We start from the raw sequence: 18,349 nt of genomic DNA on the forward strand, positions 1-18,349 counted from the left end.
CCAGGTAGCCTTTGGTTAAATCCTGAGCTACAGATTTACAAGGGGGACTGAAGAAGCTGTTTTCTTTGTCTCCATTCCCCGCTCTGCAGGGCTGTTGTGAGGATTCTTTGTTTATTCACGCTGTTTTTCTGTCCCACCTTTTCCCCCAAGTGAGACCCCGGTGTGGCTTCCCACCTTCCCTTATCCTCCATTTTACCCTCACAACAGCCCTGGGAGGTAGGTGAGGCTGAGCGGGTGTGATTGCCTTAAGGCCACCCGGCAGACGTCCCATGCCACTGGTGGGATTTGAACCTGGATTCCCCAGATCATAGTCCCACACTTTAACCACTACACTACGCTGGTAAAGCATTTTGAGCTCCATAAAGGTGTTATGAAATAATAATTCTTCTGTAGCGTTAATAAAAATGATCCTTGATACTCCCCACCCCTTTTTATATCATAATGACAGCACAGGGGTGGGATTCTAGCAGAAGCTCCTTTGCATATTAGGCCACACACTCCTAATGCAGCCAATCCTCCAAGAGCTTACAGGGCTCTTCGTACAGGGTCCAGAGATAGAATTCTAGCAGGGGTTCCTTTGCATATTAGGCCACACCCCCTGCTGTAGCCAATCCTCCAAGAGCTTACAGGGCTCTTAGTACAGGGTCCAGAGATAGAACTCTAGCAGGGGTTCCTTTGCATATTAGGCCACACCCCCTGATGGAGCCAGTCCCCCAAGAGCTTACAGGGCTCTTCGTACAGGGTCCAGAGATAGAATTCTAGCAGGGGTTCCTTTGCATATTAGGCCGCACCCCCCTGATGTAGGCAATCCCCCAAGAGCTTACAGGGCTCTTCGTACAGGGTCCAGAGATAGAATTCTAGCAGGGGTTCCTTTGCATATTAGGCCGCACCCCCCTGATGTAGCCAATCCCCCAAGAGCTTACAGGGCTCTTCGTACAGGGTCCAGAGATAGAATTCTAGCAGGGGCTCCTTTGCATATTAGGCCACACACCCCTGATGTAGCCAATCCCCCAAGAGCTTACAGGGCTCTTCGTACAGGGTCCAGAGATAGAATTCTAGCAGGGGTTCCTTTGCATATTAGGCCACACACTCCTAATGCAGCCAATCCTCCAAGAGCTTACAAGAAAGAGCCTTGTAAGCTCTTGGAGGATTGGCTATATCAGGGGGATGCGGTCTAATATGCAAAGGAGCTCCTGCTAGAATCCCACCCTTGCCACTAGGTGATGCTCATTTTAAGAAAAGGAAGCACTCGTGATGGCAGGGGTTAGGGTTGCCAGATCTTACCTGGCTCCAGGTGAGGGATCTTCTTTGCATGCCCGCTGCAATGATGGCACCCGGAAGTGATGTAATCACACTGCCTGCCTCAGAGTTATAACTGAAAACCTACATTTCCCAGGATCCCCTCTGTCCCTCTGATTGGGTGGCAAGGTTTTGGAGAGAAATTCGTACAGAGAGGCGTGGGACCTGGGAGGAGAGCATAAAAAGGGCCAAGCACAGACAGGGTGTATTCTTTCTTGGACCCTTTTTAGTTGGAGATGCCGGGGATTGAACTTGGGACCTCCTGCTTCCCAAGCAGATGCTCTACCACTGAGCCACAGCCCCATTCATGGCTCTCCAGGGTCTCAAGCTGAGGTTTTTCACTCCTGCTTGCCTGGACCCTTTTTAGTTGGAGATGCTGGAGATTTAAACTGGGACCTCCTCTGCTTACCAAGCAGATGCTCTACCACTGAGCCACCGTCCCTCCCCAAGATAGCATCTGCAAAAGTTTCTGCTCTTCTCTCCTTAAAGAAAACAAGAGTGTATCCTTTACTCACCTCCCTTCCCTCTCCCTCAAACGTATATATTTTCCGCCAACACCAAGACACAAATCTGCAGCAAAGTTCTGTGATCTGTGATGATGGTTCAGTGTCATTCCCCCCCCCCCCTCCTCGCTCCCATCTCCCCCTCCCCAAAGAAAGCAGAAGAGGACCTCCAGCTATGGAAGAAGCGGGAAGCAGCTGCCAAGGAGGACGAAGTGGACTCCGACAGGAAAGAGGACCAGTCGGCACCAAAGGTTCGTCTTCGTTTCCTCTCGCCCCTTCTCAGAGGCCTGTGCTCTCAGTTGCCCTCAGCATCAAGAGAGTCTTTGTTAGGCAGTTGGATTCCATTTTACGAGCCAATCCAACGGGGTCGATAGCCGTTCTGCTAAGAAGAAGTCAGCTGCTAGAAGGAAGGGGCAAAAATATGTCCACCGACCAGGCGTTGGGGTTGCCAGACAAAAGGCAGGACAAAGGCGGAGCTGCACCTCCAGTTCCTAGGTGGTTCCAGAGCTCTTCTCGTCCAGAAGGTTTTATCTTAGGAACTATGCAAACTGTAGAAACGGTTATGCCTCTGAGGGGCAAGGCCGGCCCTAAGCTGTCTGGCGCGCTAGGCAAAGCTAACTTGTGGCACTCACACACCCCATGCACTCATCACCAAGTCCCACACAGGCACCCAATTCAGTGCCCCCCAAAGACCAGCGCCCTAGGCAGTTGTCTAGTTTGCCTAGTGGCAGTGTCGGCTATAAAAATCCAGGTGCCAACCTGCAAATGGGCAAAGTCAACAAGTGCCTTCTCTGTTGTGGCCCCCACCTTGAGGAGCGGTCTGCCTGAGGACACCAGGAGGGCTCCCCCTCTCCTGGCTTTCTGCAAACTGTACAAAACTGAATTATTCAAGAGGGCTTTTCCACATAAGACTTTGCTGGGGGATCTCTTCGGCAGTTGGTCAGACAGCCCAAAAGAACCGCAGTTGAGCTGGCAGGGAAGAGTGTCCCCCTCGGCTGTTTTGTGGGCTGTCTTCTGCAGTCCCTTTAAACACCGCGTTTAAAGGGACTGCGGAAGAAACCCAAAACAGCTGAGCAGTGGGAGCAATCTGTTCCAGCCTGCAGCTGTTGTACAGGTTTGCCAGTAATCCCCAAAAATATCTAGGCTCCCCCCCCCCGCCTCCCCCAAGTTCTCCCGAAAAACCCTGGATACATTTGGGATGATGAAATGTACCGGAAAAATACTGATAAGGTGTTTCTGGAGTATATTTTCAGTTCAGGTAGACCTGAATGCGCAATCCTCATTAACACTTAGGCTTTGCTTCAGTTCTGGGGGTTTTTAGACTTCTGGCTAGATTTACATCCCAAATCCTCTATTGTTGCTTATTGAATGTCCCATTTTTTTGGTTGTCTTGACTCACTCGGTGTAATCGGGCTGGAGTCCCAGTGAGAAAGCGGACATATAAACAGCTTGAATAAATAAATGCTTGTGATATCTTTCTTAACATGTAGGGTCGGCCAAGTCTCTTGCCATGCGTGCATGGCACAGTGATGTCACCCAGAAGTGACGTATCACACCGGGCATGTCATGCAGGACACTCTAGGAATTCACTTGAATCTCTATGGTTCCACAGAGGCCCCTCCAAATTGCTAGAACATCCCTGTGCAAAACCATAGAGTTTCAAGCGAATTCCTAGAGTCTCCCACACAACGCGTCCAGCACGATACGTCACTTCCGGGTAACGCCATAGTGACGACAGGCTCTTTGTGGGGTGGGAATCCCACCCTCCCTCGGCAGCCTCCTCCCTGCCAGCTGGTTGGGGCCTGCCAAACTGGGGGATGCCCCACCCCTGGCGGGAACTTCGGAGGTGTATTAACATGGGAGGCTTGTACGGACAAGACTAGCAAGAGGTGGCAAGCATATTTGAACAGAAGGCTAAAGGTGGACACAGAAGTATCACCAGCTGTGCTGAAGGGAATTTTTTTGCCTATCTGATTTAGGGTGGACTTGAAGCACTTGGAAGTAACGTGTATACTTTGGGGGGTTTGCTGGGTTGTTATGGCCTATGGCTACAACAATAAAATACTTTGACTTTGACACTAGCTTGCCCCCCCCCTTTAAAGTTACCCTGCATTCAATGACACTTTGACACTAGCTTGCCCCCCCCCCTTTAAAGTTACCCTGCATTTACTAAGGTTTTAGCAATACAGTGCAAAATGTTTTTAAATACAGTAGCTGTTTTCTTTGACTGGTATCAGCTGTAGTAGTTGGAAAGAACCGAAGATTTTTATTCTCCTGACCTGGGCCCTTGGGGAGGAAGGTCAACAAATTAAGTGACCAGGGCAATTTCCCCCTTGTGTGGGCAAGTTCTTGGACCTGCTGCCCTCTTGAGGCGTGAGGAGAGCAGTCCCACAGCCAGAACATGAAGAGGTGCAGACATAACCAAAGTAGTCCCTCTCTCTCGCCGTCAGCAGTCTCCCACCCACAAGGCCAAGCGGCAGCAGATGGACCTCATAGCCGAACTGAAGAAGAAGCAGCTGGTGAAGGAGCCCATCATTTACGAGGGGAAGGACGGAGCCATCGAAGACATCATTACAGGTGAGGGCAGGTCTGGCTTGAGGTGTCTTGTAGCTGAAACGAATGTCCAGCCAAAGTACAGCCAGGCGAGAGCCAACGTGCTGCGTTGGTTAAGAGTGGCACTCTGATCTGGAGAGAGCCGGGTCTGATTCCCCACTCCTCCTCCACGTGAAGCCAGCTGGGTGAGCTTGGGCCAGCCCCAGTTCTCTCGCAGCCCCACCTACCTCTCCGGCAAGGTGCCTGTTGGGCAGAGAGCCACTTTGAGACGCCTTAAAGTAGAGAAAAGTGGGGCATAAAAATCTCCTCATTTTGTGGCTGCCCTTGTGTTGCTGGCAGCCATCTTGTTGCTGCCCCCACCAGGCCGTCTTGCGATTCCAGCTGTGCCCACAGGTTCAAAAAGACTGGAGGTCCACACTGGGGAAGCTTCGCTTGATCTTGGGCAAGGCTCCGCTCTGTCCAGCCACCCTGCTTCAGCCTTTTAGGGGCACCTGCTTCATTTCCACTCTTGTTTCACGCAGGCCTGCTCTCTCCTGCTTTTCCCAGCTGCTTGGGGGTGGGGGTGCAATCTCCTCCTAATAGAGTCCACTTTCCTCCTGCTGTGGTGCTCTTTAGCTGTGCCACACGCTTAAATATGCATTAATTGCCATTTGGTCTCCTTAACCGTTGTCCTGGGGACCGGATGCCCAATGAAGCATTCAAATGGACATTTAGATTCTCACCTCAAAAATGAGATAACCCTGCAGAGATGGAGTGGCCCTTAAGCCATTCTAATAGTCATACCAGCACCAGGCGAAAATACCCAGACCCAGAAAGCCAGTTTGGTGTAGTGGTTAAGTGTGCGGACTCTTATCTGGGAGAACCGGGTTTGATTCCCCACTCCTCCACTTGCACCTGCTGGAATGGCCTTGGGTCAGCCATAGCTCTAATAGAGAGCCAGTTTGTTGTAGTGGTTAAGTGTGTGGACTCTTATCTGGCAGAACTGGGTTCGATTCCCCACTCCTCCACTTGCACCTGCTGGAATGGCCTTGGGTCAGCCATAGCTCTTGCAGGAGTTGTCCTTGAAAGTGCAGCTTCTGGGAGAGCCCTCTCAGCCCCACCTACCTCACAGGGTGTCTGTTGTGGGGGAAGAAGATAAAGGAGATTGTGAGCTGCTCTGAGAGGGTGAGATATAACTCCAATATCTTATTCTTTTGTGGGAAATGCCAGGGCAGATCTGTGGTTTGTAATGTGTCTGTGCCACTGGACACTCTCTGATGGCTCGCTGTAGAGGCTGCTTTCTAGTTCACTGTGTCGCCTCATTTCCTGGCTGCTCTCCCTTTTCTCTCTCCTGTCCTCTGCCTCTCGTCCTCCTTGGCTTCTCCTGCTTTTCTCGGAACTCTTCTTCACCCAGCGCTGAAGACTGTGCCTTTCACTGCTCGGACGGGCAAGCGCTCGTCTCGCCTCTTCTGCGACGCCAGCTTCAACGAAGAGAGCCCGCTGTAGATTGGGGCTCAAGGTAACCGCCACGTTGAAGGCAGGGGCTGAATCTAGCAGGGGGAAGTGGGGTTGGGGGAAGTGGATGAGCCAACTTCTTCCAGTTCTGGGACAACCTCTGCACTGCCCAAAGATTTAGTTTGCATTTCTAGACCCTGGCCGAAAATATGAGGATCCCCCCCAAACTTCCTGTTTTGCCCTGTACAATGCGGAGAGTCAGTCAGTGTCCAGATTAGTCCGTTTGTCTCACTTGCCATTATTTCATACGTTTTTATCCTACCTTTCCTCCATGTAGCTGGCATAGCATTCTTCCCTTTCTTTGTAAACAAGCAGAGATTTGACTTGGGGGCCTCCTGGCCTAAGGGCACAAGTAGATGAGACACTAAAAGGAGGCACGGTGGCTCAGTGGTAGAGCATCTGCTTGGTAAGCAGAAGGTCCCAGGTTTGATCCCTGGCATCTCCAACTCCAAAGGGTCCAGGCAAGTAGGTGGGAAAAACCTCAGTTTGTGACCCTGGAGAGCTGCTGCCAGTCTGAGTAGACAATACTGACTTTGATGGACCCAGGGTCTGAGTCAGTAGAAGGCAGCTTCATATGTTCATGTTCAAAAGGTAAAGGTGCAAGCACCAGTCGTTTCCAACTCTGGGGTGACGTTGCATCACGACATTTTCACAGCAGACTTTTTATGAGGTGGTTTGCCATTGCCTTCCCCAGTCATCTACGCTTTCCTCCCAGCAAGCTGGGGACTCATTTTACCAACCTCAGAAGGATGGAAGATTGAGTCAGTTTGGTGTAGTGGTTAAGTGCGCGGATTCTTATCTGGGAGAACCGGGTTTGATTCCCCACCCCTCCACTTGCACCTGCTGAAATGGCCTTGGGTCAACCATAGCTCTCGCAGGAGTTGTCCTTGAAAGGGCAGCTGCTGTAAGAGCTCTTTCAGCCCCACCCACCTCACAGGGTGTCTGTTGTGGGGGAGGAAGATAAAGGAGATTGTGAGCCGCTCTGAGACTGATTCAGAGAGAAGGGCAGGGTATAAATCTAGTCTTCTTCATCAACCTTGAGCCGGATACTTGAACCCAACTTCCACCAGGATCAAACTCAGGTTGTGAGTAGGAGTAGGAATTAATCGGATTCGGAAATATACAGGGCCAAAAAATTCAGAATACCATTTATTTCTGAATATGGGTACTCGGAATAGCCACATATATGGTAGATGCGCGGCTATTTCCGAATATACAGCCCCATTATACCCTATGGCCGTTGAAATCAATGGCAAAATAGGGTATATTGGAAGGCGCCTGGAGGGGAGGGGGTTTGAGGGAGAGCCCCCAAAACTGCAGGGAACCCGCAGGGGACTGTCCCCTACAAAACCCCCAAGTCCCAAAAAGATTGGGCCAGGGGGTCCAATTCCTGGGGCACCCAAAGCCAAACCTAACCTCACACCAGAGAATCTCTATAGGACCCAAATGCACTATATACATCTATCTACTCTATGAACCCTGCTGGCCTGGAACCGCAAAAAAGGTTTGTCCCAAGCCAAAGGCCACATTTTATACAGTTGGATTGTTTCATTCCCAACTTTTCTTTGAACCAGAAAGCTGTTTGGGCAGCTGCTTAGCCCTTTCCTTAATTAATATCCTGCCCCCCAACTCGTGTGTGTGTGTGGGGAGGGATCCCTCTATCTTTTCCCCAGTGGGAGGGGAAGCTGCTGGGGGGGGGGGCAGCAACCTGCAGGAATCGAAAGGGTTCAGCAGCTTTCGTTGGCAGCCTCCCAATCTGCTTTGCAGCTTAAAAAGAGGCCTGACCTCTTACAGCAAGGTTGCCTAACCTACAGGTGATTGCTGGAGGCTTCCTGGGATTACAGTTGATCTCCAGGCAACAGAGATCAGTTTCCCTGGAGAAAGTGGCTACTGTGGAAGGTGGACTTTCTACAGCATTGAAGTCCCTCCCCTCCCCAGACCCCAACTCCTGAGGCATTTCGTAGCACAGAGCTGGTAACCTTCCTCCTCCAGTAAGGGTTTCCTTTAGACCCAGTGAACGTCAGATTGGGAGGGAACAAATTCATGTGAACATCAAGTCTCAGCCTGGCAGGGACACTTGGCATAAGGACTGCCAAGTTCCCAGGCTGGGCGTGGATTCCCCTGCCCCGGAGGTTTCCAACCCACCAGCCCACATCGGGCCCGTGGGGGGGGATCCTTCCCTGAAGTCGCTGGCATTATGATGTCACTCACAGTGATGTCATCGCGCTGGCAATGTCACACGCCAGCTGCTCTAGGAACTTCCAGGGAAACTCTGTGGTTTTCCCGGATGCTCTAGCAATTTGGGAGGGGAAAACTCTATGGTACCCAAATTGCTAGAGCGTCCGGAGGAAACCATAGAGTTTTCCTGGAAGCTCCTAGAGTGGCCGGGGCACGATGTTGTCGGTGCAACGACATCGCTTAGTGGAGGCTGTGGGGGGACTCTCAACCCTACTTGGCGTCCTCATCCCAAAGCAGGGTAGAAATTCTAGGTGGAGGGAGGGAGAGGATTGCAGAGTGAACCAACACCAGGGGGTGCGTTAAATCCATTTCTCTGCTTTCTCTGGCGGCAGGCCTGAGGAGCCAGCCATACCGGCGGGGGGACACCGGGCGGCACAGCGGCAGGAAACGGATCGCCGGGCAAACGCTGCAGGTGACGGCCGACATCTCGCTGTGAGGACCACGAAGGGCGAAGAGCCAGCTCTCCAGGCCTCGGCTGAGGGGAGTGAGGAGTTCGCAGACAGGAGGCCTGGACCCAGAAGCTTCTCTCGCCAAGGGGCGAAGGGGTTTGGGGCAGAACAGTCCGCCTCCTTTGCCCACTTCCGCTTCCTCTGCGGCTTCCGAAGGCCCTCGTGGGCTTCTGCCCCACTCTGCTCATCGCACCGCCTGCCCAGGGGATCAACGCTGCTTCCTCTTGAACTGTCTGTCCTTCGCCTGACTGGACTGGCCTGCAATGGAACGGGGTGGGGTGGGGGAGAGGTAAGAGAGCCCCGCTGCGTGCCGCGGTTCAACAGGACAGCAGAGCGGTCCGGAGGCAGCTCCAACCACTTGCAGCGCCACCACGCCCCCTCCACAGCCAGGCGAGCTCATAGCTGCCGCCACCGCTGCCAGCTCCTGCCTCCCCCCTCCCCGCCTTTCTCCGCAGCCTGCTCTGGTTCCTTTTCCTATCTTGTCTTGCAGAATCACGATTCTGCTTTAATCTTCCAATCCCTAGAGAAGCTGTTTCAGAGATCCGGGGCATGTCTTACTACGGGCCATGAAAGGTTCTTCTTTATCGCTATATGGATGCCCAGGTGCTCACGGGGTTCATCGGCCAGGCAGGCATCCTCTCAGCTATGCACCTGAGTCTCTTCCGGATGCCGGGAAACACCCTGAGCCAAAGCAGCTCCCAGCTCTGGAGTTATTTCTCTTCTCCGTTCAGGCCAAGAACAGACAGAGAGCCAGTTAAATGTGCGGACTCTTATATGGGAGAACTGGGTTTGATTCCCCACTCCTTCACTTCCAGCTGCTGGAATGGCCTTGGGTCAGCCATAGCTCTGGCAGAGGTTGCCCTTGAAAGGGCAGCTTCTGGGAGAGCTCTCTTAGCCCCACCCACCTCACTGGGTGTCTGTCGTCGGGGAGGAAGATATAGGAGATTGTCAGCCACTCTTGAGACTCTGATTCAGAGAGAAGGGCGGGGCATAAATCTGCAGTCTTCTTCTCAAAGAACCCCTCAACAGGTCTGTCTGCTGTTCTCTGTAGACAGCATTTTGCAGCCAACCCAGGCCTGCATTTTCTATGAGGATGCTCTGATGGTAAAGGTGAGCTTTAGCATCAGAGCTGAGGATGGCTGATGGTAAAGCACAGGGCTTTCATGGGGCTGTTATCCAGACTCCATCCCAGCAGGTGTTTCTAAAATCCTCCCCCCCCCCTCCTTTTCCCATAAACCAAATGGCAGTTTTCATCAAATGGGCTGAAAGTAAACTGGGATGGCTGTCCTTTCGTGCCCTTTGCCTCTCTTTCCAAGGCTGACGGCAACCAGATGAATGCGTCTGGGGAGACTCTGTGTAAATTGTAGTTGGAGGGCAGCCACTTGGGAGTAAAAGCCGGAGGACGCAAAGCCTCCCATCGGGGTCGCCGAATATTCGGTTGGAAGTTCCGAATAATTCTGGCCTGCCGTTCTTGCAGATTGTGTCAGCCCCCGTCCCTGAAACAGCCTCTCAGGATCTTAGCCCTCCGCAGGGCAGTCCCTTTGGCACTTCCAAAAACCGTCTTGCTCTGATGCAAAAAGCGTAAAGGCTTTGAGACAATCAAACTGGGCACTGGACTTGCTGTTTTCTCCTGCCACAGGGTGTCGCCCTTTCTGTGGCTTCTCCACCGGTGCTTTCCTTCCACTTTGCAGGGAAGGTTCTGGGCACGCTCCCCTGTGTGGGTGGGGATCCGCGCACCTCAGGACTTTCCTCCGAGTAGCCAAGGAGTGCTCATCTCAACACAGTAGCACACGCTATAATGAGCTCCCAAGAGCCACGACGGGCCATTCTCAGGATGGACCCGATCCGCTGCTGCATTCTCCATGCTGTTAACATATTCGCTCACGCAAACCAGTCGCCTAAAGATTTTCTGTCGCAAACGATGCCATGCTTAATGAGACGTGCGCAAACAGACAGAGGGAACTGTGCAACTGCAAATGCACAAATGCTCACGGTCACAAACGCTGAAATTGTAAAAAAAAAATCTATTAACAGTGATAAAAAAACAATACATGAAATTTTAACACTCTAAATAATGCGTTACACTTTAACTCCCATATTCAAATCCCTTGCAGACTCGGCAAAATTCGTCGAAGCGACAATGTCCTTATAACAAGCTTTTACTGTTTTAGGGGACTCCTGTTCCTTTTTCAGATGCTGAAATGAAATGAGGACAGGAGCTCCCTGGGGAGGGACAGTGGCTCAGTGGTAGAGCATCTGCTTGGGAAGCTCACGCACCCAGTTGCCTAAAGACGGTCTCAGGTTCAATCCCCGGCATCTCCAAAAAAGGGTCCAGGCAAAGAAGTGTGAAAAACCTCAGCTTGAGACCCTGGAGAGCCATGAATGGGGCTGTGGCTCAGTGGTGGAGCATCTGCTTGGGAAGCAGAAGGTCCCAGGTTCAATCCCTGGCATCTCCAAAAAAGGGTCCAGGCAAATAGGTGTAAAAACCTCCGCTTGAGACCCTGGAGAGCCACTGCCAGTCTGAGAAGACAAGACTGACTTTGATGGACCAAGGGTCTGATTCAGTAGAAGGCAGCTTCATACATTCATTACACCAGTGGTCCCCAACCTTTTGGGGGAGGGACGGTGGCTCAGTGGTAGAGCATCTGCTTGGCAAGCAGAAGGTCCCAGGTTCAATCCCCGGCATCTCCAAAAAAGGGTCCAGGCAAATAGGTGTGAAAAACCTCAGCTTGAGACCCTGGAGAGCCATGAATGGGGCTGTGGCTCAGTGGTGGAGCATCTGCTTGGGAAGCAGAAGGTCCCAGGTTCAATCCCTGGCATCTCCAGCTAAAAAGGGTCCAGGCAAATAGGTGTGAAAAACCTCAGCTTGAGACCCTGGAGAGCCGCTGCCAGTCTGAGAAGACAATACTGACTTTGATGGACCAAGGGGCTGATTCAGTAGAAGGCAGCTTCATATGTTCAACATAGTACAAGCTTTGCCAAGTCAGCAAGGAATTTGAATATGGGAGTTAAAGTGTAACTCACTGTTTAGAGCAGGGGCATCAAACATGTGGCCCAAGGGCCAAATCAGGCCCCTGGAGGGCTCCTATCAGGCCCCCCCGACAATTGGCTCTTGTCTGCTTCCTTCTCCCTCTCTCTTGCTCCCTTCTGCATCTCAGCTTGCCTTGCCAGGCTTGCTCAATCACACAGAAGCTACAGAGCAAAGCCTCTGTTTTCTCCATTGGCTGAGGCTCCTCCCCCTCCTGGTCCCCTGGGGAGGGAGGGAAAGAGGCAGAGCTTCCTTTGCCCAGTTCCCTGGATCCCATGGGAGAAGTGCAAAAAAAGCACCTTTAAGACCAACAAGTGCTGACGTTTTCAGTATGTTTTATTTGAAGTTTTAAAAAAATCTTTAGCCGTGTTTGTCTGGGTCCTTTAAAAAGTTTATAGCTCTGCTACCTAATCTTAAACGCAGCCCAGCTCAGCCCAACAAGGCCTCATTTATGTCAGATCCGGCCCTCTTAACAAATGAGTTTGACATCCATGCTTAAGAATGTTAAACTTTCACATATTGTTCTTTATCACTGCTAATAGCTACTTAATGAGACAGGCAGTCCCATTTGTTGCAAGTGCCAGCCTCACGGAGTTCGCCCGCTCCGCAAAAGGTTCTTCCTGCCTGGCACCCACCTGCAAAAGCCTGTTTGGTGTAGTGGTTTGGTGGAGAGCCAGTCTGGTGTAGTGGTTAAGTGTGCGGACTCTTATCTGGGAGAACCGGGTTCGATTCCCCACTCCTCCACTTGCACCTGCTGGCATGGCCTTGGGTCAGCCATAGCTCTGGCAGAGGTTGTCCTTGAAAAGGCAGCTGCTGTGAGAGCCCTCTCCAGCCCCACCCACCTCACAGGGTGTCTGTTGTGGGGGAGGGGAAGGTAAAGGAGATTGTGAGCCGCTCTGAGACTCTTCGGAGTGGAGGGCGGGATATAAATCCAATATCATCTTCTTCATCTTCTTCAAAAACTGGGCACTGCATTCTTACGGATTATCACACCGTTTCCTTTCTATGCTCTCAGTATTGGGGGGGGGGGGTTAGGCGTAGGGGGGAGACTTTGGTGCTTCCCTTGCAGACAGACAGAGCGACACAGACATCTGCTGTAGCTGGACCATCCATCCTTTGGCACAGACACAAGCCACGAGGGACGGCTGGAGGCAGGAGGATATTGGCATGCACCAGTGCAGCAAAGTGGCATTGGTTGCAGCAATAGGTGCATCCTCCAGTCAGAAGCGTGCCCCCGCCACCCCCCCCCCCGATCCTTTTAACCCAAAGGCCTCGTCAGTGGAGGCCAGCCCCCCTCACTGCTTCCATCACCTCACCCAGCACTAGACCGAAAGCACACACACTTGTCTATAAGCCTCCATCCGCAGCTTACGCTTCCCCATTGCTTTCCTGCTCTAACTTAAAAACGCAGCTAGACTGTCCAGCGTAGCAGCACTCCCGCAACACACACGCATCGCTCCATGCCAGGGGGTGGGGGGGTTGGGAGGGAGGGGAGGGGGTGCTAGAAGGGAGAATTGAATGTGCAACTTATGTTTTTAAAATGCCTTGAATCATGTAGGGGAAAAGACCACAAAGCCCTATTTGATTGCTACTTTGTATACATTATTTTTATATATGGTTATGTGAATTGCATTTAATCCAAAGCAAAGATGAAAATGAGAGATAGTAATAAATGCGTTTTGAAGATGCAAACAGTGGCCTGTAATTTGGTGGCTGCCTCCTCCTTTGGCAGAGGGATTTCATCAATGAAATTCTGCTTTTTCCCAGACTCTCCAGGGTGCCTCTAGTTCGTGCCTTTTGAATACCCAGGAGCCCACAGGGAGGGAAAACCCTTGTTATCCCCATGCGCTTGGGAGTCACAGTACCTCCAAGACCATCCCCCCCCGAGGCATGGGAAACAGGGCACTAACGACGACCCCCCCCCGCCCTGATTACAAAAATGGCAAAGCTGCTCTTATGATAGCGCCAGGAAACTTGACTTGGTTGTGTCATGTTTTGCAAACGGATGCATGTGTGTACTTCACATCACCCTACTGTGTACAAGAAGCAGCAATCATAGATCTTACCACTTCCTTAATATGCGTGGCCCAATTTGCATTGCAGTGGAAATGAATACTGAGATACCTGAAGTTTGCTGTGGCAAATCAAATGCAAGACTGTGATCAGGCAGGCAAAAAGGGACTATGAGGAGCATATTGCAAAAAACATAAAAGACCAACAATAAAAATTTCTTCAAACATATTAGAAGCAGGAAACCAGCCAGGGAGGCAGTGGGGCCCTTGGATGACCAAGGGGTCAAAGGATTACTGAAGGAGGATAGGGAAATGGCTGAGAAGCTGAATGCATTTTTTGCCTCTGTCTTCATTGTGGAAGACGAGAAGTGTTTGCCCGCTCTAGGACCACTAATTTTGGAAGGGGTGTTGAAAGACCTGAGTCAGATTGAGGTGACAAGAGAGGAGGTCCTACAACTGATTGACGAATTAAAAACTAGTAAGTCACCAGGTCCGGATGGCACACATCCGAGAGTTCTGAAAGAACTCAAAGTTGAACTTGTGGATCTCCTGACAAAAATATGTAATCTTTCATTGAAATCTGCCTCCGTTCCTGAGGACTGGAAGGTAGCAAATGTCACCCCCATCTTTAAAAAGGGTTCCAGAGGAGATCCAAAAAATTACAGACCAGTCAGTCTGACTTCAATACCGGGAAAGTTGGTAGAATCCATTATCAAGGACAGAATGAGTAGGCACATTGATGAACACGAGTTATTGAGGAAGACTCAGCATGGGTTCTGTAAGAGAAGATCTTGCCTCACTAACCGGATACAGTTCTTTGAGGGGGTGAACAAGCATGTGGACAAAGGGGACCCAATAGATGTTGTTTACCTTGACGTCCAGAAAGCTTTTGATAAATTTCCTCATCAAAGGCTTCTTAGTAAGCTCGAGAGCCATGGAGTAAAAGGACAGGTCCTCTTGCAGATCAAAAACTGGCTAATTAATAGGAAGCAGAGAGTGAGTATAAATGGGCAGTCTTCGCAGTGGAAGATGGTAAGCAGTGGGGTGCCGCAGGGCTCAGTACTGGGTCCCATGCTCTTTAACTTGTTCATTAATGATCTGGAGTTGGGAGTAAGCAGTGAAGTGGCCAAGTTTGCAGATGACACTAAATTGTTCAGGGTGGTGAGAACCAGAGAGGATTGTGAGGCACTCCAAAGGGATCTGTTAAGGCTGGGCGAGTGGGCGTCAACGTGGCAGATGAGGTTCAGTGTGGCCAAGTGCAAAGTAATGCACATTGGGGCCAAGAATCCCAGCTACAAATACAAGTTGATGGGTTGTGAACTCACAGAGACTGACCAAGAGAGAGATCTTGGGGTTGTGGTAGATAACTCACTGAAAATGTCAAGACAGTGTGCGATTGCAATAAAATAGGCCAACGCCATGCTGGGAATTCTTAGGAAGAGAATTGAAAACAAAGCCAATATAATGCCCCTGTATAATCGATGGTGCGGTCTCATTTGGAATACTGTGTGCAGTTCTGGTCGCCACACCTCAAAAAGGATATTATAGCATTGGAAAAAGTGCAGAAAAGGGCAACTAGAATGATTAAAGGTTTGGAACACTTTCCCTATGAAGAAAGGTTAAAACGCTGGAGGCTCTTTAGCTTGGAGAAATGTTGACTGCGGGGTGACATGATAGAGGTTTACAAGACTATGCATGGGATGGAGAAAGTAGAGAAGTACTTTTCTCCCTTTCTCACAATACAAGAACTCTTGGGCATTCAATGAAATTGCTGAGCAGTCAGGTTAAAACAAATAAAAGGAAGTACTTCTTCACCCAAAGGGTGATTAACATGTGGAATTCACTGCCACAGGAGGTGGTGGCGGCTACAAGCTTAGCCAGCTTCAATAGGGGACTGGATAAAAATATGGAGCAGAGGTCCATCAGTGGCTATTAGCCAGTGTGTGTGTGGGTGGGTGTGTATATTGGCCACTGTGTGATACAGAGTGTTGGCTTGGATGGGCCATTGGCCTGATCCAACATGGCTTCTCTTATGTTCTTCACCTGTTCAATGGGGTGTCCTCGTATAGTTCATTTGGAGGGCTTCCAACTCTGACCGAACACAATAATTTTGGACTTCTCAAAATTCAGGGAAAGCTTGTTCTTATCACAATAAATTAAAAGGCGCATGAGCATCTTTTTCATCCCAACTTTTTAAAAGCCAAAAGACAACAGCATCATCAGCATATAGCAATAGCGGGATGTGTCTCTTCCCTAATTTGGGATGGCCGTTAACACAGCTCATAAAGAGTGCCAAATTATTTTTTAAAAGCTTGCACAATATAGGGGCCAAAATACAGCCTCGCTTGACACCCAGTGTAATTGCAGCGTTAGGTCTCCATCTTTCGAGCATCTAACCCAGCAAGTGGTTTCAGAGTAAAGGGTTTTTTTTCAAAAGGAAACGTTTATCAACCCCCATATTGCTTAGTTTCTTCCACAGAATGTGGAAGGTCTAAGACCTCCCTTAAGGTCTGAATCAAAGGCTCCCTTAAGGTCTAAGAAGGCTGTGTATAATTTAGGTCTCTTTCTCTTTCCTATATTCGTTAACTAAATGGCTAAGGACTGCACAATGGTCAAGGGTTGACTTACCCCGACAAAAGCCAATTTACTCCGGCCCCGGGATTTGTTGCTCTAGCATCCGAGATTTAAGTTTACTGGCCAAGACTGGCATACAGCTTCCTCATGATGGAAAGAGACTGATCAGTCTATAATTATTTGCGAGCTGAGGGTCTTTTTTTTAAAAGATGGGTACTAAAATAGCATTCTTCTGGTCCAAGAAGCAGAAATCTAACGCCACCCATAGCTGCCTGGCCGTTGGCTTCACAGGAAAGATGTGGTGTCCTGGCTCGGATAGCTCAAAAACCAGGACACCAAACCAATCCGCAGCAGATCGCTCCATCGCCGGACGGACTAGCCCCTTGAACTTCTCACCGAGTCGGTCCAGAGGTAGCTGCAGGTGCAAATACCACAAAAGCCAGGCACCCTGGACGACAGAACCCACCGGCTTCGTCACCCGTTTGTGGCAGCCTTGGAAACTTCAGGCTAACCTTCATGGAGCCAAGGTGCAAAGCTAGACAGGCCTCTATCTTGACCCAATGTGCCACGAGAACTGCAAACTTTGAGGCCCCACCAAATTTTTATTCGAGGGCAGCCATTTTTGCTCACAATTCACACGAGAAAGAACTCACAATGCTTATTTCGCGCACTGCGTCCGGGAAAGGCAATAACTGGTGCCGTTGTCTCTCTCCTGGTGTGTTTCTTCCCCCTCAACCCGTGCTCCCAGTGGACGACTGCACGGCCAGGCTCTTCGACCCTGAGGCTTACCTGCTGGGCCCAAGCTCCTTTGGAGCCACCATGTTGTTTTGGCCGCCCCTGGGAGAACCCGCTCTTAGCGTGCCTGCGTTGAGAGCACCTGTGCCGTGTCTCCTGCCTCTCCTGGAGCAGTGGAAGCTTCCTCGCCTTGGCTTGTTCCTTGCTGCCCCTCTGCTGCATGACCCTGATATCACATGAGCTCCTGTCACTTGGCGACAGCTCAAGAAGTCCCTGCTAGCTACCCCCCCCCCTTTGGGATCCAGCCTCGGTCGGCGACTGCCACCCCGCAGTGTCCTCTTTCAGTCCTTCACAGCTGCCTCGTTCCCACCTCCGAGCGGAACGGAGGGATCTGGCTTTAATGGCATCTGTGTCATTTCCTTAGACCAAACGACATTTGTGCTGGGGATTCCTTTTTCATGGAACAACCCTTACTGGTGGAGAGCCAGTTTGGTGTAGTGGTTAAGTGCGCGGACTCTTATCTGGGAGAACCGGGTTTGATTCCCCACTCCTCCACTTGCACCTGCTGGAATGGCCTTGGGTCAGCCATAGCTCTGGCAGAGGTTGTCCTTGAAAGGGCAGCTGCTGGGAGAGCCCTCTCCAGCCCCACCCACCTCACAGGGTGTCTGTTGTGGGAGAGGAAGGTAAAGGAGATTGTAGGCCGCTCTGAGACTCTGTCCTTGAAAGGGCAGCTGCTGTGAGAGCCTTCTCCAGCCCCACCCACCTCACAGGGTGTCTGTTGTGGGGGAGGAAGGTAAAGGAGATTGTGAGCCGCTCTGAGACTCTTCGGAGTGGAGGGCGGGATATAAATCCAATATCTTCTTCTTCTAGATGTGGCCACTGATTAGTGGAGGGTTCTCTCACCTTGGCTTGTTCCTTGCCGGGATACATCTGCTGCTCACCGTCCACGATAGATTCAACAGAATAACTAATGGATGGATCTATGTGTGCTAAATATATGTAAATATGCCAACTGGACGCATAAAAACACACAAAACCATCTTATACTGACTCAGACCTTTGGTCCATCAATGTCAGTATCTGCCAGTATATGGGTTGAAATTAAATCAGAAGAGTTTTCGGCTCAACATTAGGAATAACTTCCTGGCCGTTAGAGCAGTTCCTCAGTGGACGAGGCTTCCTCCTCGGGAGGCGGTGGGCTCTCCTTCCTTGGAGGTTTTTCAACAGAGGCCAGGCCATCTGATTGTAATGAAGATCCTGTGAATTCAGGAGGAGGTATTTGTGAGTTTCCTGCATTGTGCAGAGTGGGTTGGACTAGATGACCCTGGAGGTCCCTTCCAACTCTATGATTCGATGTCTACTCAAACTGGCAGCAGCTCTCCAGGGTCTCAGGCAGGGCGAAAGATTTATGCGATCTGAAGAGAAACCAGAGTATAGGTCTCAAGCAGGGGTATTTTTCAGTAG

At 50.7% G+C, this 18,349-nt stretch overlaps 1 protein-coding gene and 1 long non-coding RNA gene across 2 annotated transcripts in view; both read left to right on the top strand.

The window, feature by feature from the left end:
- Nucleotides 1–18,349, top strand: part of LOC132584205 (unconventional myosin-Id) — a 440,151-nt gene that overhangs the window by 127,142 nt on the left and 294,660 nt on the right. The window lies entirely within an intron of this gene.
- Nucleotides 4,257–8,545, top strand: LOC132584208 (uncharacterized). Its single transcript, XR_009556240.1, has 3 exons — nt 4,257–4,379; nt 5,749–5,853; nt 8,420–8,545. It is a non-coding gene; the product is annotated as an uncharacterized LOC132584208 (long non-coding RNA).

The sequence above is a fragment of the Heteronotia binoei genome, chromosome 15 (assembly GCF_032191835.1).
Source record: "Heteronotia binoei isolate CCM8104 ecotype False Entrance Well chromosome 15, APGP_CSIRO_Hbin_v1, whole genome shotgun sequence".
Taxonomy (NCBI): domain Eukaryota; kingdom Metazoa; phylum Chordata; class Lepidosauria; order Squamata; family Gekkonidae; genus Heteronotia; species Heteronotia binoei.